Source organism: Mus caroli, unplaced genomic scaffold (genome assembly GCF_978045245.1).
Source record: "Mus caroli unplaced genomic scaffold, Mus_caroli_1 scaffold_19, whole genome shotgun sequence".
NCBI lineage: Eukaryota > Metazoa > Chordata > Mammalia > Rodentia > Muridae > Mus > Mus caroli.
This window is the reverse complement of record NW_028227274.1, coordinates 25,553,767-25,580,076: the sequence shown is the minus strand read 5'-3', so window position 1 is coordinate 25,580,076 and position 26,310 is coordinate 25,553,767. Positions and strand designations below refer to the sequence as shown.

General features: G+C 38.6%; 1 pseudogene; it reads left to right on the top strand.

The window, feature by feature from the left end:
- The first annotated feature begins 294 nt into the window (after nt 1-294).
- On the top strand, nt 295-24,722 carry LOC110285134 (cold shock domain-containing protein E1 pseudogene; annotated as a pseudogene).
- Nucleotides 24,723-26,310: the final 1,588 nt, after the last annotated feature.

Here is a 26,310-nt window from a genome sequence, read left to right as displayed (position 1 = left end):
TTGAATAGAAATGTGTATCAGTGGTGTATGGGGAACTGGAGGTAGCCACTAGAAACTCCAGGCTCCCAGGACTCAAAGGTGATGACTTTAGCCAAAATACCCAACAAAGGGGAGATAGAACCTATAGAGACCACCTCTAATAGATAGGCATGGTCTCCAGTTGAGATATGGGGCCACCCATCCATCTCAAGATTTTAAACCCAAAATTGTTCCTGTCCAAAGGAAAAACTGAGACAAAAAAAGGAGCGGAGACTCAAGGAAAGGCCATCCAGAGACTGTTCCACCTAGGGATCCATGCCACCTGCTGACAAAAATCTAGACATTACTGCTGATGCCAATAAGCGCTTACCGACAGGAAGCTGGTAAGGCTGTCCCCAAAGAGGTTGTGCCAGCTCCTGACTAATAGGCATGAAAATACTCACAGACCACCATTGAACTGAGCCTGGGACCCCAATGGAAGAGCTAAGGGGAGGACTGAAGGAGTGGAAGGCGTTTGCAAGCCCATGGAAAGAACAGTATCAAATGGACCACCCGGAGCTCCCAGGGACTAAACCACCAACCAAAGAGTATACATGGAAGGATTCATGGCTCCAGCTATATATGTAGCAAAGGGTGGTCTTATCTGGCACGAGTGCGAGTGGAAGCCCTTAGACCAGTGGAAGCTTGATACTCCAGCTTAAGGGGATGCTAGAACGATGAGTCAAGGGTGGACGTGTGGGTGAAGGAGCACCCTCATAGAGGCAAGGGTGAGGGTGAGGGAGGGTACAGGGGGTTGTGGAGGGGAAACCGAGAAGTGGGTTATCATTTGAAATGTAAACTGATAAAATTGTTAATAAAATACTGTTATTTCTAAGTTTTCCTCTTATATAAACTGTGGACATCTATATAAAGTTCTTATCCCATGAATCTACTGCTTGAATGCTGACTTCACCAGTAATAACTCATGCTCCTGTACCACGCTCTTTCCTCTCTGCACTCCTGTGTGCCGCTTCTGTTTTGTTCATTTCAGGCTCACATTCTCTTTCCCCATATCCTATTTTAGAAGTTGTTAAAACCTTCCCATTTTTGGCAATTCTCTCCTTTGTCTCCTCAGACCAAGGGAAACCTCTACAAACTGCCCCTTCATTAGTGTGTTTGTACAAAGATTGAATTGTGTTGTTTTATGAGACTAAAAAACATACTATTCAACAGGCACATCCCCCAGTGTATAAAGCCAATAAATTTGCATATTTCCACATGGGAGAGGACAGCTTTCAGTTGCATTTATCAGTGATGATTCATGTAAACTCTGCCTGAAGCAAATTTCCAGGTCGATCACATCTGTATTATCCATTGCTGTGATGTTCTCATTTTAATTATATGAGAGACCTGATTTTATTTCATGGTTTAAAGTAAAAGAAAAATCTGAGATCTAAAGAAAAAAAATCCCACGCTCTCTTCAGCTCTTCTCAACAGAACCCTGAAGTTTTTATGAGAGAAGTATGAAAAGGGGGAAGAAACTATTTCCCTAGTGAGGGGAGCCCACCAAAAAGTTTATAAAGGAAGCAAAGTCCCCTGAGGCAGTAATCAGTGGTCACACAGCTTCTGACAAGCACAGCGGAATTTTATCTAGTGCTTGCTCCAGGGCTACTCTTAGTTCTGGTCAATTCCTTTACTAACCGGGATATGAAAGGAACCCAAGTGAAAACAGTCCAGGGCAAAAAATAAGCAAGTTAATGTAAAACAAACTCATTATATCTGGAATATTAAGGCTTTTCCATGTCAGATTTTATTCTCTTTGCCCTAGAGCCGTTCAAGTTCTGAAGATTCATTTAATATAAAGCCAAAATAATATTTTACATAATGCTCCTTTTAGGAAGAAAGTTTTTGTTACAATGAAACTGAAATGATAGTAGGCTTGAAGCAGTAAACTAAATGGAGAAGGGTCTATAAAAATCTAAGATGGCAGTCAAATGCCACACACTAATAAGCTTTCTGGGGGGAAGGTGTTCTTGCATTGACACCTCAGTCCTTTCTGCTTCATCTTGAAACTCTCTTTCTATAGTGGCATCTCTTCCTAAACTGTTTTTTCTCCAAAAAGAAAATCAGTCCTACTTTCTAGCTAATTAGGATGGTGTATAATTAGGTTCTAGCCTGTAGGAAGGGCTTAATCTCTGTAAAAAGTGTAGGAGAATCAGTGATTTCTATTAGCTCCACTCTGCCAGCCAAGTTTTATATATTATTTATTTTTATTGTGATACTTCATTTAATAAGACATGTCATTCCACTGATTTTATTTTGGTGTCTTGGTTAAAGTAAATTTTCAGCCATATGTTCCTCCACATACACAATGTCTGGTATACATAGTGATTGCATACCTCCAATAATAAGGGGCTGGGAATGTTCACATTTTCAAAATCAAATAATCCTGGCCGACCCCATATCTGTGTTCCTATCGAAAACTTTCATAAATGCACTGCAATTAAGAGGGTCTGCCAGTGCTTTAAGGTACAGAAATACAAGAGTTTATGAACATAGATTCTTTCAAGGGCTATATAGAACAGACAGCAAGAAAACTCTCAATAGCAACTTGACCATTAACTTGGATCTCATGTACACCAAGAAATGGATGCATAATAAGGAGGTATGTAAGTCTGCTTTAGAGAAAACTACTTTCTCCTTGTGTCCACACAAGTCAGAAAAGTGATTCAGGAATGACTTTTGCTATATAGTATATTAAAAACCCCTTTCTTATGGTTTCACACTTGTGATGGCATCTCTAGGATTTAACCTGATAGACTGAGGCAGGATTTACCTTTACTTGTAACCAACCTTAAGTGGAGAGCCTCTTGTTTTGTCTTCCCACTACCAACAGACCTGTCTGCTCATATGCACAATTGTTCCTGGGAACATTTCCTTATTTTGTATTTGGAAACTCTGAAATTATCAGTTTTAACTAAGTAATCGATTACTGACAATATATAGTGTAAATGAAAGTTGGAGAGCCCAGGACTTTTCATAGTCTACTGGTGTGGGACATAAAACCATGCTAGGAAATTTGGTAAGGTAGAGCAGGTCAAGACCTGGAGACTCTCTAGGCACACACCTGAGGCTGAGGACACTCCTAGCTTCCTGCTAGACTCCTTACTTGGAACACCAGGTGCAATGCTTCTCAAATAAAAGAGATGTGACCTGTGGTCATGTAGGTCCAAAACAGAGTTCTCCACGATAATGAGGTACCTAGAGGCCTGGAAGCCATAGTCAATAAGCTTCGTTTCCCAAACATTCCTCCCTGCAAAAGGTATTAATGTCAGGGTCAACCTGAGAAGTAGGGTATTGTTTTACACATCCATTTTCTGCTATGACAATAAACTGGTAAGAACCATGGCCTGTCTCTTTTCATTGAGATCTGCAGTGGGGAGCCATGAAGAAGCCTTTCTTCTCCAGAGCAGTAGCCTAGTCTCCTGTCAAAGGCCACTCTGTACTCCCAGCTACAAATGTCACCAAGCCTGCAGCTGCCAAGCTAAGGACAACCACTTCCTGCTGGGACAAGTTAGTGCTCCCCTTTTCCCCTAGCCCCACAATAGGTGCTGTTGCCAGCCGGCGGGCCCCCTATTCCATTTTCTGCTTTTCCACAATTTTCAGTAGTTCCTGGATGTGCAAGGGTCCAAGAATCCCCTGAGCCTGAGGACCCCTTCCCCACCAATTAGCTCCGGCATTCCCACATCTAAGTCTGTGCTTCCCCACCCCTAGAGCATGGAAAGGTGTCTCAGAGCTTCCCTACAGCCCAGCTCAGTCAGTTAAGCAGGAGACTTTTAATCTCAAGGTGGTGGGTTCGTGCCCCACTTTGTTGGGCACCTGTTGTAAGGTTGTCGGCCCAGGTCTGCTCAGCTACTGGGCACAGCTGCTTGGGGAAGCAGAACAGATGCTGGTATATGCTACAAGTCTGGAGTATGGCAGAAAGCTGGGAGTTACTTAAGCTTAGAGTTTATGCCCATCAAGTCTCTGGATCTTGATTTGTTCCATGTTACCAAACTTCCTGGGATGGTTTTATGTCCCACATACTGGGACTCAGTTCGTTCATTCAAGATGATGGGAGATGTTGCACTGTTCTGATAATTTCAAGTTCTCAGTTCAGAGTCATTGAGAACGTCCTCATGACAGTTTTAGGCCGTTGTGGCTGGACCTGGACTCATCACTGAAACAATACTCAGATAAGGAATAGATATAGCAGGGATAGTTGCTGAGATGCCAGAGCTGTGGATCTCAGTTAACCTGTGTATATTTATCTCTGGAATTGCCCAATTTTTATTTTGAAATTCAAATCCCAGCACATCCTAGATATCTTTAAAAGCCTATGGTAGGTTCTTTCTTATGCAAAACAATTTATAGAAGACTCCAGTTTCCAAATCCTATTGCATGTGTGTGTGGGTGTTGGTGTTGGTGGCAGACAATCCTTTTCACTGTGAAATTCAACAAGAACTCATATTCAACCTCAAACTCTCTAGTTTTCCCTTTTAATCAAGTCTATTAGGTAGTCTATAGGACCAAGTGTATTTATTTTATACTCAGTGCCTACATTTCACCATCTGTAAAATGGAATCAATAGAACTACTCATTTCATAAGACTACAGTTAGCATTAGTGAGGCAATATTGACAATGCTCATGAAACAAAAAGTGTCATGCTTTAAGCATTGCACTTCCAATGTTGTTAACTCTCGTTTCTGATACCCAGTAATATCCCAAGCCTAATGTCCCTTTATATACTTTACTGTAAAGCCTTGAAGTCATGCTGTAGAGCCACACCTCTCCAAATCAGTCCCATCATTCTGCAGAGGACTGCAGCAATACAGAACACAGAATAAAGTCAATCAACCCTTTACAGGTAATTTTTTTTAAGACTGAAAGTAATTTACAAGTGAATAAATATTAGTCTGTTTTCTAGACCCAGTGCTCACAGACATAATAAAAGCCAGGCCTAGAGTTAAATATCAAGGGAATGCTGAGGACAATGGTGTTTGTATTTCACATTACAATTATGTTTGCTGTATCTGTGATTACTGCCCTCCCCAATCTATTCTTGATGGTTTCCAGAGAAGACAAGAAGGCTTAAAATTGATAATAGAGACAGAAATGAATATGTTAAAACAAGTCCATATGGTGTTTTCCTTACAGATCTAACGCCTGAGATTCTGACTTCTCTCTTGCCTTTGACGCTACAGTGTATCTCCTTTAATTTTTGGCTTTTAAACAACCTTTTTATTGCTTATGGAATGTAAAAGGATGATAGTTTATAGCATAAATAAAATGTCCAAGCAGGTTTCCTGATGGTCCTGTCATTGAATCTGATTTTTTTCCCCCAAATGTCCTGACGTGGCTTGTGACCACTAAAGCTGGAGAGGTCAGATAATGAAGCTACTGGAATATGACCTGAAAACTTCTCCATGTATGCATGTTTGTGCTTAAATCACTCCTCCAACAGCTAAAGGTGATGCTTCCTAAGCACTCACAAGAAAATAGAGCTGTGTGTGCTGTGTAAAGTAATTACCATGATAAGATTTCTTAAGTTTATAATTTTCCTTATAGGTAGGGTTGTTGGATTAGTACCTAGGAAGGAGCTTAAGGCTGATCCAAAACAATATATATATATGTATATGTATATGTATATATATGTATATATATGTGTATATATATATATATATATGATTGTAATTACAATTTTCACATAGACATAAAAATCAACACATGAAATCTTTTTTTTTTAATTTTTTATTAGGTATTTTCCTCATTTACATTTTCAATGCTATCCCAAAAGTCCCCCATACCCACCCCACCCCCACTCCCCTACCCACCCACTCCCTTTTTGGCCCTGGGATTCCCCTGTACTGGGGCATATAAAGTTTGCAAGTCCAATGGGCCTCTCTTTCCAGTGATGTCTGACTAGGCCATCTTTTGATACATATGCAGCTAGAGACAAGAGCTCCGGGGTACTGGTTAGGTCATATTGTTGTTCCATCTATAGGGTTGCAGTTCCCTTTAGCTCCTTGGGCACTTTCTCTAGCTCCTCCTTTGGGGGCCCTGTGATCCATCCAATAGCTGACTATGAGCATCCACTTCAGTGTTTGCTAGACCCCAGCATAGTCTCACAAGAGACAGCTATATCTGGGTCCTTTCAGCAAACTCTTGCTAGAATATGCAATGGTGTCAGCGTTTGGAAGCTGATTATGGGATGGATCCCTGGATATGGCAATCACTAGATGGTCCATCCTTTCCTCACAGCTCCTAACTTTGTCTTTGTAACTCCTTCCATGGGTGTTTTGTTCCCATTTCTAAGAAGGAGCAAAGTGTCCACACTTTGGTCTTCATTCTTCTTGAGTTTCATGCATTTAGCAAATTGTATCTTATATCTTGGGCATCCTAAGTTTCTGGACTAATATCCACTTATCAGTGAGTACATATTGTGTGAGTTATTTTGTGATTGGGTTACCTCACTCAGGATGATGCCCTCCAGGTCCATCCATTTGCCTAGGAATTTCATAAATTCATTCTTTTTAATAGCTGATTGGTACTCCATTGTGTAAATATTCCACATTTTCTGTATCTGTTCCTCTGTTGAGGGGCATCTGGGTTCTTTCCAGCTTCTGGCTATTATAAATAAGGCTGCTATGAACATAGTGGAGCATGTGTCCTTCTTACAGGTTGGGACATCTTCTGGATATATGCTCAGGAGAGGTATTGCGGGATCCTCTGGTAGTACTATGTCCAATTCTCTGAGGAACCGCCAGACTGATTTCCAGAGTGGTTGTACAAGCTTGCAATTCCACCAACAATGGAGGAGTGTTCCTCTTTCTCCACATCCTCGCCAGCATCTGCTGTCACCTGAATTTTTGATCTTAGCCATTCTGACTGGTGTGAGGTGGAATCTCAGGGTTGTTTTGATTTGCATTCCCCTGAAACACATGAAATCTTGATGTAATGTAAGGAAATCCAATGTATTTTATTGTAAGCTTGAAGAAAACTTCAAAATATGCATAATTTTTGAAATACAAGAATTGAACTAAAAATCACTACTGAATACCGCCAATGATCTGGAGGAAGGTTCAGGGAAAATGAACTCTGTCTGGCAAGGCTCAGTGCCTGGTAGTGCCCTACAAGTATACAGAAGGCACATGTTAATTTGAAGGAACTTGAAGAAAGTTAGTCAAAAGGCAGTTCTACAAAATAGTTTGTGTCCACCCATATGTTTTTATCATCAGGTTCTTTTTTTGTTGGAAATTAAACATAGATAAACATAGATATTTTTTCCTGTACCACAATATAATCTTAATGTCATAGTTTGCAACCAGATTGTGTGTGTGCATATGTGTGTGTGTGTGTGTGTATTAAGAAGGGTGTTCATTTATAACTACTTATAATAAACTTTCAATTATTCTTTGCTGTAAATTTCCTCAAGGAATATCATTCTGAAGGATGCTTAAATAGTTCTTGATGTTTAAGAGGACAAACTAAGGGGCTGGAGAGATGAGTCAGTGGTTAAGAGCACTGCCTACTCTTCCAGTGGTCATGAATTCAATTCCTAACAACCACATGGTGGCTCAGTACCATCTGTAATGGGATCTGATACTCTCTTCTGGTGTGTCTGAATAAAGCTAGATATACTCACATACATTAAATAAATAAGTAAGATCTAGAGGAAGAAGAAGAAGAAGAAGAAGAAGAAGGAGGAGGAGGAGGAGGAGGAGGAGGAGGAGGAGGAGGAGGAAAGGGGAGGGGAAGGGGGAGGGGAGAGGCAAAAAGAAGAAGGAGGAGGAGAAAGAGGAGGAAGAGCAGCAGAATGAAGAAGAAGATGAATAAGAAGGAGGAGGAGGAGGAGGTGGAGGAGAAATAGAAGAGGATGAGGAAGAAGGAGAAGAAGAAGAGGAAGAAGGAGAAGAAGAGAAAGAAGACGAAGGAGGAAAGGAGGAGAAGGAGAGTGAAGGAGGGGGAGGGGAGATGGAGGTGAGAAGAAGGAGGAGGAGAAAGAGGAGGAGGAGGAGGAGAGGAAGAAGAAGAAGAAGAAGAAGAAGAAGAAGAAGAAGAAGAAGAAGAAGAAGAAGAAGAAGAAGAAGAAGAAGAAGAAGAAGAAAAAGAAAAAGAAGAAAAAGAAGAAGAAGAAGACAACAAATCATGTACTTTGCACCAGATTTCACCAACAGCACCTATAGCTTTGGTCCCCACTGTTCATGTTTACACATTTGCCTGAAAGTGAACTTCCTTATTAACCTTTGGCTGAGAAACATGAATACCAGGTAGAAGTTGGTTTTCTAAAGAAGGCAACTATGGAAATGTTTTAATTGGCCAAAATGTAACAGACCAAAAGGATCTAATCTTTCCTTAGATTGTAGAAATAGTGACAAGGCAAATCTTAGTTTTCAATAGTTTCAGTACTTTCTATGTATTCAATGAATATCTCCTGAATAGAACAATTTGGCATTACTTATGATTTAAGTCACACAAATACTATGTGACAATCTGAAGTGCTATGAGGAGCATTATTATTGAATTAATGTTATTCAAGACAATTATTAAAAAGTGGATATTCACAGTATTAAGAGTCGTAAACATTAAGCAAATGTAAACCTAGCTCATCTGAGATGGACTTTGCAGAAGTTTATGGAAAACATATACTCAAAAAATGAAAATGAAGCTTAATTTATGTATAATATTATTTTAGATAATATTGATGAACCAGAAAATAAATCAATAATTGCAGAAAATAAAAAATAAAGATGAATTTATTTTGTTAAATATTGATTCTAGTTTTCATCTTGAAGTTTGGATACATTCGAAACTGATTTGTGTAAAATATGTCATAGATACTTATAGTATTAAAAAACAATTATCATTATTTTGAAATAATTTTAAAACCATTTCTTTTTTTAATTAGGTATTTATTTCATTTACATTTCCAATACTATCCCAAAAGTCCCCCACACGCTCCCCCACCCACTCCCCCACCCACCCACACCCACTTCTTGGCTCTGGCGTTCCCCTGTATTGAGGCATATAAAGTTTGCACAACCAATGGGCTTCTCTTTACACTGATGGCTGACTAGGCCATTTTCTGATACATATGCAGCTAGAGACATGAGCTCCAGGGGGTACTTGTTAGTTCATATTGTTATTCCACCTATAGCGCTGCAGATTCCTTTAGCTCCTTGGTTACATTCTCTAGCTCCTCCATTGGGGGCCCTGTAATCCATCCAATAGCTGACTGTGAGCATCCACTTCTGTGTTTGCTAGGCCCTGGCAGAGACTCACAAGAGACAGCTATATCAGGATACTTTCAGCAAAATCTTGCTAGTGTATACAATGGTGTCACCGTTTGGGATTATGGGATGGATCCCCAGATATGGCAGTTTCTAGATGGCCCATCCTCTTGTCTCAGCTCCAAACTTTGTCTCTGTAACTCCTTCCATGGGTGTTTTGTTCCCAATTCTAAGAAGGGGCAAAGTGTCCACACTTTGGTCTTCATTCTTCTTGAGTTTCCTGTGTTTTGCAAATTGTATCTTATATCTTGGGTATCCTAAGTTTCTGGACTAATATCCACTTATCAGTGAGGACATATTTTGTGAGTTCTTTTGTGATTGGGTTACCTCACTCAGGATGATGCCCTCCAGGTCCATCCATTTGCCTAGGAATTTCACAAATTCATTCTTTTTAATAACTGAACAGTACCCCATTGTGTAAATGTACCAAATTTTCTGTATCCATTCCTCTGTTGAGGGGCATTTGGGTTCTTATCAACTTCTGGCTATTATAAAAAAGGCTGCTATGAACATAGTGGAGCATGTGTCCTTCTTACTATTTGGAACATCTTCTGGATATATGCCCAGGAGAGGTATTAAGGGATCCTCTGGTTCATTTATGTATGTGTATGTATAATTTTAACTCAATGAAAATAAATTCAAGGAAATTTTATTTTCTAAATTGTGTTTATTGGTATACTCTAAATAATCAGTATCAAATTCTTCAAAGTTCCATATCATATGAAGATTTTCTTTAGAAATCATACTATATGGTTTTAGACCCATGTGCATAAGCAAGTGGAGAGTAAGCCCTGAACTGTCCTTAAAGATGAAGCCTGCATAGATAAGTACAGATTCAAACAAGGAATCATTCATTCCACACAGTTTGGGTTACTTTAGTAGAAAAGAAGCAAACAAAAGACTCACAAGAAGCATTTCCAGTCCCTTTTCTCACCCAGAAAGAGCTCCATAGTAAAATCATAAAACCTTACTCTTAGTCAGACTCTTTACTGTGTGGGGCCGTAGAGATGAGAGGAATTCCTTCAAACAATCCTTATGCAAAACTCAGAAAAGAATTATCTGTAAAACAAAATTGCCTAACAGTGATGTCACTGAGAATGCGTAAATATATATGGTGTCTCTTTGAATTCAATCCTGGAAGCTAAGTAATGCATAGGCTTAAAGCACTGTCTATATTTTGGGATATGGAAGATCCTTGGGTTTGGTAGTGGACACCTACTGACTATCCTGCTGGAAATCTCCTTATGATGTTTAAAGATCATCCCAGGAAATGATAAGCATAGTGCTATGTTATAGTTAAGATGAGCACACATTAAATATTTGAGATGCCTCATATGAAAGGCAGGTAGATAGTATGATCTGTTCAAAGAAAGATACAAATAAACCACAAATTTTCGCTGAATCAGAAGTAGATACAAAGTGTTTTACATAAAGAAAGACTGGAGTGGGAGGTATTGGAATACATGCACATCATTTTTGCATAGTTAATCTTATAGTATGTGTACTATATCATGATATACGACTTATCAGAATGTATTCAGTAGCAAAAAATAATGAACTGCAATAGGACTAACAGACTCTTTAAATTAGAAACTAATTTATGGTATTTTGTTGTTGCTTGCTGCTTTGATTTCTTTTCTTTTAAAGCAATGGATTTATTAAAGCAAGAAAAAGAAGTCATTTTCTATTCTACCTGGGCCAACTGCATTCTAGCACTCAAATAATGTAACTTCAAGCACCTAATGACTAGCACCATGAATGCTAGTCATTAGGACTGATATGTCTAGTTGGGCACCAATCAAATTTTCCATTTTGGGTGACATAAAGTTGTATGTCCAGCAATCAGGCTTTATCATCAGCTTGTAGAGAGAAACCAATAACCTTAAATTATCCATGAATTCTTTTTTGTTGAGAGAGTATTGGATCCATTTGTCCGCAGATTCAACAAGATAAAATTCATTGTTGATATTGGAGGTTTTACTTGGTGCTATAAGATGTATAGTTGGGGCATTGTATCTCCAGTAATTTAGTTTATTCACTTAAATTCCATAATTATCAATTATCCATCTATCTCTCTATCTATCTATCTACATCTAGGTATGTAGATAGATAGATAGTAGATAGATAGATAGATAGATAGATAGATAGATAGATAGATAGATAGACAAATATATAAATGAAGATTTTACATTAGTTGGTTTCTGTAAAGTATTTCAAAGGCTGTTAGCCATTTCTCATTATATTCCTTTCTTTATGCTGTCTTCCCAACTCATTGAACTTCTCTATTCTCATTTCCTCTTCACCTTTTTATAACATTATGTTCTTGTCTCAGAGTTTTACTGCAATGAACAGACACCATGACCAAGGCGAGTCTTATAAAAGACAACGTTTAATTGGGGCTGGCTTACTGGCTCAGAGGTTCAGTCAGGTATCATGAAGGTAGGAGCAGGGCAGCATCCAGACAGGCATGGTATAGGAGGAGGTGAGAATTCTCATCTTCATCTGAAGGTTTCTAGTAGAATACTGGCTTCCACACAGCTAGGAGGAGGGTCTTAAAGCCTATAACCATAGTGATGCACCTACTTGAACAGGGCCACATCTTCTAATAGCCTCACTCCATGGGCTGAGCATATACAAACCATCACAGTTCTATTTCTTACCCTTGGATGATACTCCACAATGGTTTGTCCCCTACTAGCTATCTAAATTCTGTAATTTTTTTCACATTCAAACATATATATCTAAAATGTAGAATCTAACATTCACACAAAGAGGAAACATGAAATATCTGTTGTTATCAGTGTCATAGTGACACAAGTGTTATGAAGTAAACATCAAAGTTTTATTATTAATTTTAAGGTTCACTTCATGAGAAGGAAGCCAGAGATTGCAATGCTAAATTGACCAATTCCTGATAATAGATAAGTTATGGATCCAAGTGAAAAACCTACTACTAATTTTCTGTTAAAGAAACATAGTAATAAAATGACGCATAATAACATATTTCTATACCTATAAGTTAATGTATCACTTAATCTTCATAAGAGCCTTTTCTTCTTATGGAATATTATAATAAACACAGAGATTCACGATTGGACACTGTGAAGAAAAACAGAGACTTTGATGTGCTTAGCCATAAATTGGATGTCTTTATCAAAATCTCCTCTAAAGACTCTTGGTTCTACATATTAAAAGAAGCAGAATAATAGAAGAGCAAAAAGTGGTGGATGATTCCAAGCACCATACAGACACAATAAGACTGATGAAGATGTGAACTCACAGAAGCTGTGACACCAGGCACGAGGCCTGCACAGATTCAAACCAGATAAAATCCTATCACTGAGAAGCAAAAGTAGGCACAAATTGCCACCCCCTAATATGTTATTTGTAATTGATATCTACTAGTGAAGGAAAAATCAGTTTTTCTCCAGTCGCATGTCACTGATTATATCAATCATACTCTAAGGTAACCAACCCCTTTCCAGAAACACTAAAGAAAACCAGAATTCTCTCTGTGTATATCTCTGTCTCCCTCTGTCTCTGTATCTCTCTTTGTCTCTCTCCCTGTCTGTCTCTGTCTCTCTGTCTGTTTCTCTGTCTCTGTCTCTCTCTGTCTCTCTCTCTTTCTCTCTCTCTGTCTCCTCTTACTGATTGTTTTGTTTTACTTGCTTAGAATTTCAATTTTTGAAAGTGATGTGGAGGCAAAAATTAACTTGGGTAGGTAAGGACGAAGAAATGTGGGAGGAATTCAAGGAAGGAGAAAATATGTCAAGATATTGTTGTATGGAAATAGTTTGATTAAAATATTAAGTTAAATAACATGAAATTTGCTCCTTGAATCATGCACTGCATTTCAGATTTTTTTCTCCTTGCTGATTCAATAGACTTTCTTTCATAGAAGTGGAAAATCAACAAAATTTGTTTGTAAGTATACTATATTATTCTTATTTTATGTTTTGTCCTGCCATGTACCCAGTCTGATTAGAGGACATTTTCACATAACTGGTAACAGATGCTGGCCTTTGTTACATACTCATAGTCAGCAACTTGATTACTAAGGCCATAAACATCAGCAATGTCCTGTGTTCAAATGATATACCTTGATTTTTGACCCCAAGTCAACTCTTCCTGTATTATCACCCAGAAGAAGGGATGTATGAACCTGCTGCCCCTAAATTCATCACCAAACAGTAAGTAGTTCTAGAATAACTAATATGGAAAATGATTGAAAATATTGATAATACTACATGCTAATATAGTCCTGAATTACTGATGAGTTGGTCTCTGTCCTGCCTTGTCAGAAAATGAACCTGTTTTTCTGTGTTCTCAAGCAAGACTGTTCCATATTTCTTTTAAAATTTTATACTCAGGTACTCAGCCATTATCACAACAAGGGTGCAAAACAAAGCTAAACATAATTACCAACTATCTGTGTATTTTAATGTCTTTGGGTATAAAAGAATCTACTAAATGTGAACTGTGAGAGTGAAAAAGAAGGCAGCCAACATGAAATTTAGGGAAACATATTTAAGACCAGTCAGTACTCCTTTATTGGCTTATCTCTGTCATTCTCTTTCTCTTTGTCTTTCTTAGTCTCTATCTCTCTTTCCATTTCTAATATGTTTTCCTTCTTCTGCCAGCCATCTCTGTGTGTTTGTGTTTTCTCTGTAGATACTTGCACTTCTCAGGGCTTTGTTTCTACTACAAACTGAGCTGTGAGTTACAGGGTAGAACATCACTACCTATGAGCAGCCCTCTTCACTGATCCGCTAACCATTATAATAGCATAATAGCACATTTGGTACATAGCACCAACAAGCAGCTACAGATTTTGTACTGGAGTCTCATCTAGACTTCTAGAGCAAAGATGCAAATAGTCTATCTTTGTACAGAAAATATAAGATTCTGCTTCCTGCAGAAGAAGCACTGAGGGTGGGCAGAGCTAGCCACTATCTCTAATTTTATTTTTGATGCCATTATGGAATGGAATATTTTCTTTCCTTCTATCAGAGGCCAGCAGCTTCTGTGGCTCACACTTCCCCATGAAATCACAGTGTTTTTCTGTTTATCTGTCAATTCAAGATTAAATCATCTCTTATGATGAAGGAAAGGGGGGTTGAAATATTCATTTACAGAACTTTTATTTTCTTCCATATGTTATTATTTAAAAACTGCAGTCCTTTCCCTGCTTAACCTCCCCCCTATTATCAGCTAAAAGAACTTCTCTATTTGTGTATATGCCTGATTTAATTTGCTTTGTTATGAGGTTAATATAATTCACCTGGCTCAAACCATTGTATATTAACCAGTGCTCCTGCCTTCCTTCTCTTCTGGAGTTGAAAACAATATGTTGTGATATGTCAGAGAAGGTCTGGATGGCTCAATATGACCATGACATAGGGAAAATGTGAAATAGGGAAAGTACAGCCTTATAGTTTTTTGAAGCAATTACATCATTACATTATGTAATGGAAGACTGGTCTTAGAAGTGTTTCACACTTTCAGCAGGACCTAGTATGTATCCAAACATGGTGAACTTCTCCATTTAGCTTAGCATGTTCTGTCTAGAGATCACATAATGCTGGGTGGAGACTCATTGATTTCCATTGTCTAACACAGAATTAGATAGGTGTATCTACTCCTGTGAACATAGTCATTGTGATTGGTCGGTTGGTTTGTTGCTTACTAGTATATCTTTAACTCTGAGAGTCTTACTGAGACTAACAGTGAGTCATCTGAATCACCGGGGGACTCTGCCTTTGAACTCAAAGCTTCCAAAATGTCCACAGGTTCGCTCTGCATCTGGGCAGTAAGAATGTGAGTGGGGAAAATAATGATACTGTCCTTTACAAAGTTAGCCTCTCACTGAAGGGAAGTGACATGCTGCATTGCATCCATCAGTGGGGAAGCACACCGATTGTAGCTTATTTACAAGCAATGTACCTCCGTAAGTCAGTGAGGGTGACTCACACTTTTAAGATGGGAGCATGGTATACCAGACTAAAAATGCTTCAGGGAAATTTTGATTAAATATGAGTCATTGCTCTGCAAAACTGAGGGCTGAGAGGCTAGAAAAGGAGCTTCTAAGGCAAGCAGAGATCAGCCAGCAGTGAGTGGACAGAGTCTCCATCACTTTAACTGTCTGGCACTTGAATTTGACTTGCTATGCCACCATGGCTCTGAGATAACTTGCCCTCTAAGATTCTTGGGAATAGTTAAGTGTTACAGATTGTGCCTTTTTAGAAAAAGGGAGAGAGAGAGAGAGAGAGAGAGAGAGAGAGAGAGAGAGAGAGAGAGAGAGAGAGAGAGAGAGAGAGAGAGAAGCTCTTAGATCAGCCACAACTAACACACTTAGCATGCTAGCTGACGTCTAAAGGATGGTTTCTTTTTTAAAATTAGAGGAAAGAAGTTATACTGGTGTTATGTGGCTATAGCTAAATAGTAATGTCACATAATTCTTCTTGGACTATCATCCAGTTACAATGATTCACAGGAGAAAATGATATGCAACTATACAAGACTTAAAACCATACTGAACACCCATTTTTGTTTTAGATGAGACAATATTAGGATGAGGAAGAAGATCTTAGCCTGCTTTCTCTTGCTCTTGGTGAACATTGGTTCTCTGTACATCAAGCAGACAGTAAGATACTTTAGCTCATTGTTTTGGAATGCTAAAAACTTGGAACTAAGGTTCAGAAGCCTTGGCCGTACTCTCCTGCCGACAGTATAGCATGGGTTACTTTCTTTCCCCTCAGGGCTTATTTTTGCTGTAGTTTACAAGTTGAAGGCTCATGAGCTAGGGCTATGTCTTAGTCAGTGTTCTCTTGCTGTGAGAGACATTATGACCAGGGAAACTGTTATAAAAAAGCATTTAATTGGGGCCTGCTTACAGTTTCAGAAGTTAAGTGCATTATTAAAATGGCAGGGAGCATGGTGACATGCAGGTAAGTGTGATTCTAGAAAAGTAACTGAGATTTCTATGTCTGGCTCCACAGGAAGCAGCAAAATAGAGACACTGGGATTGGCTTGGACATTGGAAACTTTAAATCTTACTGCTGGTGACACTTACCCCAATAAGGCTACAACTACTACTACAGGGTCTACTACTCCTTCTCAATCTGTTGCTCCCTGAAGACTAAACATTCAATTATGAGCCTATCGGGGATATTCTTATTGAAACCACCATAGGCTGTGTACTCAGTGGAGGCCAGATCTATATGTGCTACTGTCCAGTGGTGGATCTGATAAAAGATGGAGCTTGTGTGTGTGTGTGTGTGTATGTGTGTGTGTGTGTGTGTGTGTGTGTGTGTGTGTGTGGTACTGAGGTAGGAGGATTGATTTCTGTAAGTGTATAAGTATTTTTTTATTTTTATTTTTTATTTTTTCTAAACTGAGCTCACTCCAGTGTTGCCTTTCACATCTCTATACAAAACCTTTGTATATCTCTTGTACACCCTGGTAGTTAAACCATTTCAACATCATTCTCCACCTGAAGAATAGGCAAATCTCAGTGTCACACTTTTTTTTTCAGTTTTTTTATTTATTTTTTAGAGTTCATTATATATGTTTTTTTAAATTTACATTTCAAATGCTATCCCAAAAGTTACCTATACCTTCCCCCTGCCCTGCTGACCTACCCACTCACTCCCATTTCTTGGCCCTGGCCTTCCCCTGTACTGGGACCTATAAAGTTTGCAATACCAAGGGGCCTCTCTTCCCAATGATGGTTGACTAGGCCATCTTCTGCTACATATGCAACTAGAGACACGAGTTCTGAGGAAACTGGTTAGTTCATATAGTTGTTTCACCTACAGGGCTTCAGACCCCTTCAGCTCCTTGGGTACTTTTTCTAGCTCCTCCACTGGGGGTCCTGTGTTCCTATAGATGACTGTGAGCATCCACTTCTGTATTGCCAAGCACTGGCATAACCTCACAAGAGACAGATATATCAGAGTCCTTTCAGCAAAATCTTGCTGGCATATGCAGTAGTGTCTGGGTTTGGTGGCTAATTATGGGATGGATCCCCATGTGAGGTAGTCTCTGGATGGTCAATCCTTTTGTCTTAGCTCCAAACTTTGTCTCTGTAACTCCTTACATGGGTATTTTATTCCCTATTCTAAGGAGGAATGGAGTATCCACACTTTGGTCTTACTTCTTGATTTTCTTGTGTTTTGCAAATTGTATCTTGGGTATTCTAAGTTTCTGGGCTAATATCCAATTACCAGGGAGTGCATATCATGTGACTTCTTTTGTGATTGGGTTACCTCACTAAGGATGATATTCTCCAGATACACCCATTTGCCCAAGAATTTCATAAATTCGTTGTTTTTAATAGCTGAGTAGTACTCCATTGTGTAAATGTACCACATTTTCTGTATCCATTCCTCTGTTGAGGGACAACTGGGTTCTTTCCAGCTTCTGGCTATTATAAATAAGGCTGCTATGAACATAGTGGAGCATGTGTCCTTCTTACCAGTTGGAATATCTTCTTGGTATATGCCCAGGAGAGGTATTGCTGAATCTTCTGGTAGTACTATGTCTAATTTTCTGTGGAACCACCAGACTGATTTCCAGAGTGGTTGTACATGCTTGCAATCCCACCAGCAATGGAGGAATGCTCCTTTTTCTCCACATCCTCGCCAGCATCTGCTGTCCCCTGAATGTTTGATCTTAGCCATTCTAACTGGAGTGAGATGGAATCTCAAGGTTGTTTTGATTTGCATTTCCCTGGTGGTTTAGGATGTTGAACATTTTTTCAGGTTGCTTCTCAGCCCTTCGGTATTCCTCGGTTGAGAATTGTTTGTTTAGCTCTGTACCCCATTTTTAATGGGGTTATTTGAATTTCTAGAGTACATCTTCTTGAGCTTTTTGTATATATTGGATATTAATCCCCTATCAGATTTAGGATTGGTAAAAATCCTTTCCCAAACTATTGGTGGCCTTTTTGTCTTATTTTTGCCTTACAGAAGCTTTGCAATTTCATGAGGTCCAATTTGTCAATTATTGATCTTATAACATAAGCTATTGCTGTTCTGTTTAGGAATTTTTCCCCAGTGCCCATATCTTTGAGGCTTTTCCCTACTTTCTCCTCTATAAATTTCAGTGTCTCTGGTTTTATGTGGAGTTCTTTGATCCACTTAGACTTGAGCTTTGTACAAGGAGATAAGAATGGATCAATTTGCATTCTTCTACATGATAATCGCCAGTTATGCCAGCACCATTTGTTGAAAATGCTGTCTTTTTTCCACTGGATGGTTTTAGCTTCCACACTTTTTAATATCCAGGACAGTGAGATAGCTAAACCTCTTTACTTAATAAAACGTGAAGTCTCTGATGTAACACAAAAGAAAAATCAGAAACTAAACATATTTAAACAGACTATGTACACTGAGAGACATGCTTCTATGGTCACAGAGTTCCAAGGGCATCTACGTAGTCTGCTATTGGGATGGAAATGCACTCATGCCCTGTCTGTCCTGTAATCTGTCATGCAGAGGTTGGGAAATTAATTCAGCATTTTAAGGAGTTATGGCTTGTTTGGACTTACTTTCTTTCTCCCTTCCTCCTCCTTTCTCTCTCTCTCTCTCTCTCTCTCTCTCTCTCTCTCTCTCTCTCTCTCTCTCTCTCTCTCTTTCTTTCTTTCTTTTTCTTTCCTTCTTTCTCTTTCTCTCTCTTTTTCTCTTTCTCTCTTCTCTTTCTTTCTCTTTCTTTCTCTTTCTTTCTTTTTCTTTCTCTCTGTCTGTCTGTCTGTCTGTCTTTGCTTTGTTGCTAAATAGTTCAATGAATTGTTTGAGTTAATAGAAACAGAATAAGCACACCCAGGATTTCTGGAGAAAACATAAATATGCCTCTCACTTTCATCAAAACTGCCTTTTTCAGTGTTACCAACGATGCTTGCTACCCTCATCAGGAAGCTACCTGTTCTTTATTAGAGCTCCATTGGGAATATCTTTCTTGTTCGTGGATAATTATAATGAAACATTCCCCAAGGTTAGTAATTCTGAACACTCCAAGACCTTTGCCCATTTGGGGGGATTGTATTTATTGTTATCATTTTTAAAAAAACCCATTTCCGTAATTTTGTGTGTTCATATTTGTGCCTGAGTGTATGTCTGCATACTGTGTGCATGTAGGAGTCTGGGACGACCAGAAGAGAGGCCATACCCCTTAGAACTAGAAAACATATGGTTATAAGCTACCTTTTAGGTTCTTGAACCCCAGTCCTTTGTAAGAGTGCTAAGAACTCCTAACACTGAACATTTCTCTAGCCCCTAATTTGGTTTCCCTATTTTTCAAGTAGAAATTGAGAAAAACAGTCTAGGACAGGACACAACAGAGAGAGAACATTTCAATCAGTTACCAAATTCTGAATGTTGTTCCTCATGATACCTTGTAAAAAATGAGAAAGGCAGAGAGGAAGGAAGAAGGAGAAGAGAAAATGGAAGACAATAGGTCAGAGAAAATGCACCAAGAAATGGCACATCTTGTTAAAATGACCAAAGTTGATTAACTACAACAGTGATCAGTGGTAACTCCATTTGCAATACATCCTGGCTATTATCAAGAGCAGCTTGTTCATATGAATGGTAAACAAGACACTCTCAAACCACCCATGGCATCACTGAATATGCCCCCTTCAAGGCCTGTTCGTTGTATAGTACTTTGGGTATGTGAAAGAGTCGAGTTATGTGTGGCTTCATTTGTCATACAGCTCTAGTTGTTGAACTACAAACAGTTCTTGCATCACTGGCCTTTGGCTCCCTGCCATCTACACTTCTGTAATTGGAACTGAATCTTTCTACTAGGGTGAAACAACACATTCTAACATGTCGATTTAGGTCATAAATATCTATGCCAGGCAAAACTATAGTTGGGAAAGCTATCAAGTCATCCATAGCTGTATATTTTAGGAAATTAATTCAGTAAGTAAACCACTTAAACCTTGGGGGAATAGAAATAGTTGTCCAATGCCTTGACTAGAAACACAAACGAAGAAAAGTCCATTTGCTAGTTTGCCAGGGATCACAGACAAGGAAAGAGCTCATACACTATAATGACACTCAAAATTGATTTTTATAATTAGTAAAAAATGTGATATCAACTCACATTTCAGATTGTATTGTAGTTAAAATATATGCTGTTCTTTTTCATGATGTTTCTGTAATCCTCTACTCCATCAGTGGTGAAGCATAGTGGGGCAGCTCTTTCTGAAAAAAAAAATGAGTTAGAAGGAAGCAGAAGATTAGAGGTTTCTTTTCTTAATCACTATATTACTTCTCTGTAATAATGTTCCAAGTAAGCAAATAACTCTGAACTTCCTTAAACAAGCAACATCTACCTGACACAGATGTGGAGCTCAGGAAACAACATACTTTTATGCAGAAGAATTCATGGCGTAGAGGTCCTGTTCAATTCGAAAATCAAGGTACTCAGCAAGTTATTCTTAGGGAGAATGCACTTGGCCTGCTCTATGAGCATTCAAAGGCATGATAAAAGTTATATGGTAACGTGTTAGTGAAGGACATTAAGGCCATTTAGTAATTCCAAAATATTCTGTGGACACTCTATGGTGAAATAGAATTTTAACATAAAAAAAAGGAATTTGTTCTTTGAGGTGAAGGGTATGAAATGAAAGGTAAGGAGACATAGGATCCAAAACCCAGAGAGAGGGAGACAGATGGTGTTTGTAAGCAGCCAGTAGAAATTCAGTACAATGACTACAGATCAAGCACTGCGAAAGGCCTGGGTAATGGCAAAGCTTCTGGAAGGTCATGTTCCCAACATAGTGACTGAATGGAACTTACTGTATACTCCAAAATATACTTAAAGTGGCTGCTGTTCCTCACAAAACCACTTTAAATGGTCGTCTTGTACCTTTCCTATCAATACTCAGGATAGATTTGGATGGGGATGTAGTGGCTGCTAGGCAATGGGATACAAGAGACAGACAAAAGACAGAGAAGACAGAAGGATCCAAGGTCAGACATTAAAATTAAGACCAGGGTTCAAATGTGTACAGCCTTAGGATCCAGGACATCAAGGGCTAGGTCTCAAGCTGTTGCTTGAATTCCAGAGTGCTATTTTAATACGAATCCCAGTATTACACTGACACATTCTCCTTTAGTCTTTGAAATCTATGTCTTGAAGACTGATTTGGCCCAGACAAGAGTATTAAGGAGTCAGCTACAATGATGTTAGCAAAGGTGATATGAGCACACATGAGGAATGCCTTTTAATGAGCAAAATAGAACCCTGCATCTAAAGAGGATCTTCATCTATGCATTGTTTATAGCATTTTATTATGAGCCATGTTGCAAGGTTACAACTTAAAAAGTAACTGTTCATAGATTCATTTCACAATTACAACTGTAAAATGAAATAGAAAATTATATACTTACTTTATTTTAAATTATTTTTCAAAGAGAAAATTGCTAAAGACATAATAATACTACAGCTGGGGACCCAATGGAGGGCTGTAAGTGAGGGTGAATTATTTTTTGTTGTAGATGTGCTAGGCAGAGGTCCATGGACTCAAATAACTTTGGGTGCTGTTTCATACCTATCGTGTGAATTAGAGAGAAAGACAAGTCCCTTATCTAGCATAAAGTTCCTCCTTGGGAACACTGAAACTGAGTTCAGGATACATTCCTCTTTGAAGTAGAAAAGCATATCAGAATTATTCAAGTCTTTGAAATTACAAAGCAAAATACACTAAATATAAGAGATGTATTGCCATTTATTTGTTAGCACACATAATATCAAATATATAGAAATAAATGAGAGGAGAATGTGTTATGTCATATATATATATACATATATATATATATATATAATTTCTTACAAAGAAACAGAAAATATTCATTTATGAAGCAGTTTTATAGTCAGTAAAGATTAAGGAGTTTTGGAGACAAATCAGTACCACAATGTTATCTGTTAAGCAAGAGACCCAGGAAGGCTGGGGATATCCTGTAAAGGTTTGAAAACCAGTGGTATAGCTTCTGTCTTGGTTGTGGAGATCTGAGCCAGTATTGCCAAGAGTCACAGAAGAACAGTGCCTAGCTCACTCACTCAGAGCTTATTCAGGTCCTTTAAAAAATGGACTAAGGTTCTCAGAAAACTCTATAATGGCCGGCCACACTGAACAGAATCATTTGTTCCACTCAGCTACTAGCTAAAATGTGAATCTCTTCAAAATCTTCAGAGATACACAGCTTTCAGTCAGCCATTTGGATATCTTCTGGGCCAGGTAAGAAGGCAAGTAACCTTTAAATTCACTATAGTGAAAGAATATCTCTTTTACAACATCACCTCTTTCGATAAAGTCAAAAGCCTCCTTCATGGCACAAACTACTCCTTGACAATGAGCTTGTTTCTTTTTCAACAGCATAATGTTACAAGCACTTACTGCACCAGTGTGTTTATTGTTATCAATTACAAAGTTAATTTTATCTCTAGTTTCCAGCTAAACATTCCCTTCCACATCTTCAGAGGTGTAAGTCAGATAAAATACTTCTTGTCCATTCATTCCTTCTTCAGGATGTATTTCTGGTTTTATCTTCACCAATTTAATAGCAATAGATTTCTCAGTCCTCTAGTCAGATGATACTTCAAATTCAACATCATCTCCTACTTTTAAGTATTGGATGGTGACCTAGAAACCCTATAGCCTGGAGATGACGTCGAACTCATAATCAAGTACAGAAATGGTAAAGAAGTTGCAACAGATATCAGACTATTGCCTCAAGGAACAGTCATTTTTGAAGATATCAGCATTGAACATTTTGAAGGAGCTATAACCAAAGTTATCCCAAAAGTACCCAGTAAAAACCAGAATGACCTAGTGCCAGGATGAATCAAAGTTGACTTTGTGATTCCTAAAGAACTTCCCTTTGGAGACAAAGACACAAAATCCAAAGTGACCCTGCTGGAAGGTGACCATGTTAGGTTTAATATTTCAACAGACCGAGGTGACAAATTAGATTGAGCAATCAACATAAAGTTTCTATCAAATACATTTCAGTTCACTAATGAAGCCAGTGAGATGGGTGTGATTGCTGCCATGAGAGATGGTTTTAGTTTCATTAAGTGTGTGGATCGTGATGCTGGTATGTCCTTCCACTTCAGTGACATTCTAGATGGGAACCAGCTCCACACTGCAGATGAATTAGAGTTCACTGTGGTTCCTGATATGCTCTCTGCCCAAAGAAATCATGCTATTAGAATTAAAAAACTTCCCAAGGGCACGGTTCTAGCCCCTTCCCATTCAGATTGTCGTTTTCTGGGCACCGTAAAAAAAGAAGCCACTTTTTCCAATCCTAAAACTACAAGCCCAAATAAAGACAAAGACAAGGAGGCAGAAGATGGCATTATAGCTTATGACAACTGTGGGGTGAAACTGACGATTGCTTTTCAAGCCAAGGATGTAGAAGGATCTACTTCTCCTCAAATAGGAAGATAAGGTTGAATTTAGGATTAGTGACAAACAGAGGCCTGAACAGCAGATTGCAACTTGCGAGAACTTTTAGGTCATAATTCTAACTCCAAAAGGCTCTTGGGTTATGTGGCAACTCTGAAAGTTAATTTTGGATTTATTGAAACAGCTAATCATGATAAGGAAATATTTTTCCACTATAGTGAGTTCTCTGGTGATGTTGATAGTCTGGAACTGGGACACATGGTTGAATATAGCTTTTCTAAAGCCAAAGGCAATAAAGTCTGTGCTGAGAAAGTAAACAAAACTCACTGAATGAATGGCATTACTAAGGAAGCTAATCCCACCATCTACTCTGGTAAAGTCATTCGCCCTCTGAGAGGTGTTGATTCAACACAGATTGAGTACCAAGGAATGATTGAGATTGTGGAGGAGGGGGATATGAAAGGTGAAGTGTATCCTTTTGGCATAGTTGGGATGCCCAACAAAGAGGATTGCCTACAGAAAGGGGAGAGTGTCAAGTTCCAGTTGTGTGTACTTGGCCCAAATGCACAAGCTATGGCCTACAACATCACACCCCTTCGTAGGGCTACTGTGGAGTGTGTGAAAGATCAGTTTGGATTTATTAACTATGAAATAGGAGATAGCAAGAAGCTCTTTTTCCATGTGAAAGGAGTTCAGGATGGCATTGAGCTACAGGCAGGAGATGAGGTGGAATTCTTAGTGATCCTTAATCGGCACACTGGGAAGTGCAATGCCTGTAATGTTTGGCGAGTCTGTGAAGGCCCCAAGGCTGTTGCAGCTCCTCGACCTGACCGGTTGGTCAATCCTTTAAAGAGCATCACCCTGGATGATGCCAGTGCTCCACTTCTAATGGTTCTTTGTCAGCCAAGGGGACCAGATAACTCAATGGGATTTGGTGCAGAAAGAAAGATCCATCAAGCTGGTGTCATTGACTAACCACATCCACAAAGCACATCATTAATCCACTATAGTCAAGTTGGGGGGATTCTGATGAAGGGTTCTGAATAACTTCCCCTTCATTCCTCACAAAATCTGGAATACTTATTCTATTGAGCTATTACACCAGTTTTAACACCATCCTCATGTTATGTTTAAAGAAAAATAAATAAATAAATTTAAGAAACCATTTTAAAATTAAAAAAAAAGAAGAAGAAGAAAGAAAAAGGCAGGTAAGATTAACCAGGAGTGGCCCTGTCTCCTTTTATCTTGACACCCAAGCAATATGCCTAAGCGCTGCCTAATTTCCATATGGAAACATTTCTTCATGAACTTGACAAACAAAGAACAACTTCCCTGTTCCAACTAAGTTTTACTCATCCCACCCTCAGGAGAGGAGAGAAAGTCTGTGTCTGTCATATTTTACTCCTATCTGCTCTATCCTCTACAGTGATGTTAAATTAAAGGTGTATATTATAGAAGTTTGCATATATATGCTATACTGGCAAAGAATAACAAGGGACTGATGCCTACATACACCAGTATCCCTCAATAACCAGAGTTCACTGGTTCTAAAAACCTCTGTAGACACCAGAATCTGTGACTCTCTTGTGCAAAAAGAGATTAGATTTGCATATCAAATATTCATATCCTCCACTGTAGTTTAAATAATCTCTTACAGCATCCAGTGCAAAGTAAACACTGCTTAGTAGTAGCTATACTATTTTGTTAAGAAATAGGTATCAGAACATAAGAAGTCTGTTCATGTTCAATAAAGGTACATTTTTTTTTTTCGAGACAGGGTTTCTCTGTGTAGCCCTGGCTGTCCTGGAACTCACTTTGTAGACCAGGCTGGCATTGAACTCAGAAATCCGCCTGCCTCTGCCTCCTGAGTGCTGGGATTAAAGGCGTGCGCCACCAAGCCCAACTACATTTTTTTTTTTAATTTCAAATAACTTCCTCTCATGATTGATTGAGTACATTGATACTGAAGCCACAGGTGTGTGTGTGTGTGTGTGTGTGTGTGTGAACAGTCAAAAAGACAGTGATGACAGCCTACTGCATTAGTAATTTCTAACAAGTTCATTGATAGAATTAAACACGTTATAAGGAAATGTGTTCTGCTCTACAGGATATCATGCTGGTGAGCATGAATGAGCTTAATTACTGCCTCTGTTGTTTCTTTCTTGAAGATGAAGATCAAATAAACATTAATATTAAGGAAGAAATATCCAAACACTGAAAGAATTCTTCTCTTAAGGGCAGTCACAATAATTCATATTGAAAATATATTTTCAGGATATGAGTTGACACAATTAGCAACCACTAATAGGTAACTGGCTTGAAGCTTACCAACAATTAGGTGAATAATAACATTTTATTAGGTAATTATTGAGGTAAATAGGCAACATAATGTTATCTGTAGTTAGGGGGATCAGAAACCTAAAATATTTCTGTCAATGCCTGAGGTCCAGTAGCATAAATTCTAGCCCAGGTGTGTAGCTTTTTTTTTTTTAAATTCAACTGAAATAAAAATAATTTTTAAAAATTTAAATTTGTTTTTAAAATTAGGTTTCCTTATTTATTGGATGTTTTTATTTACATTGCAGAGGATCAAAATTAATTTT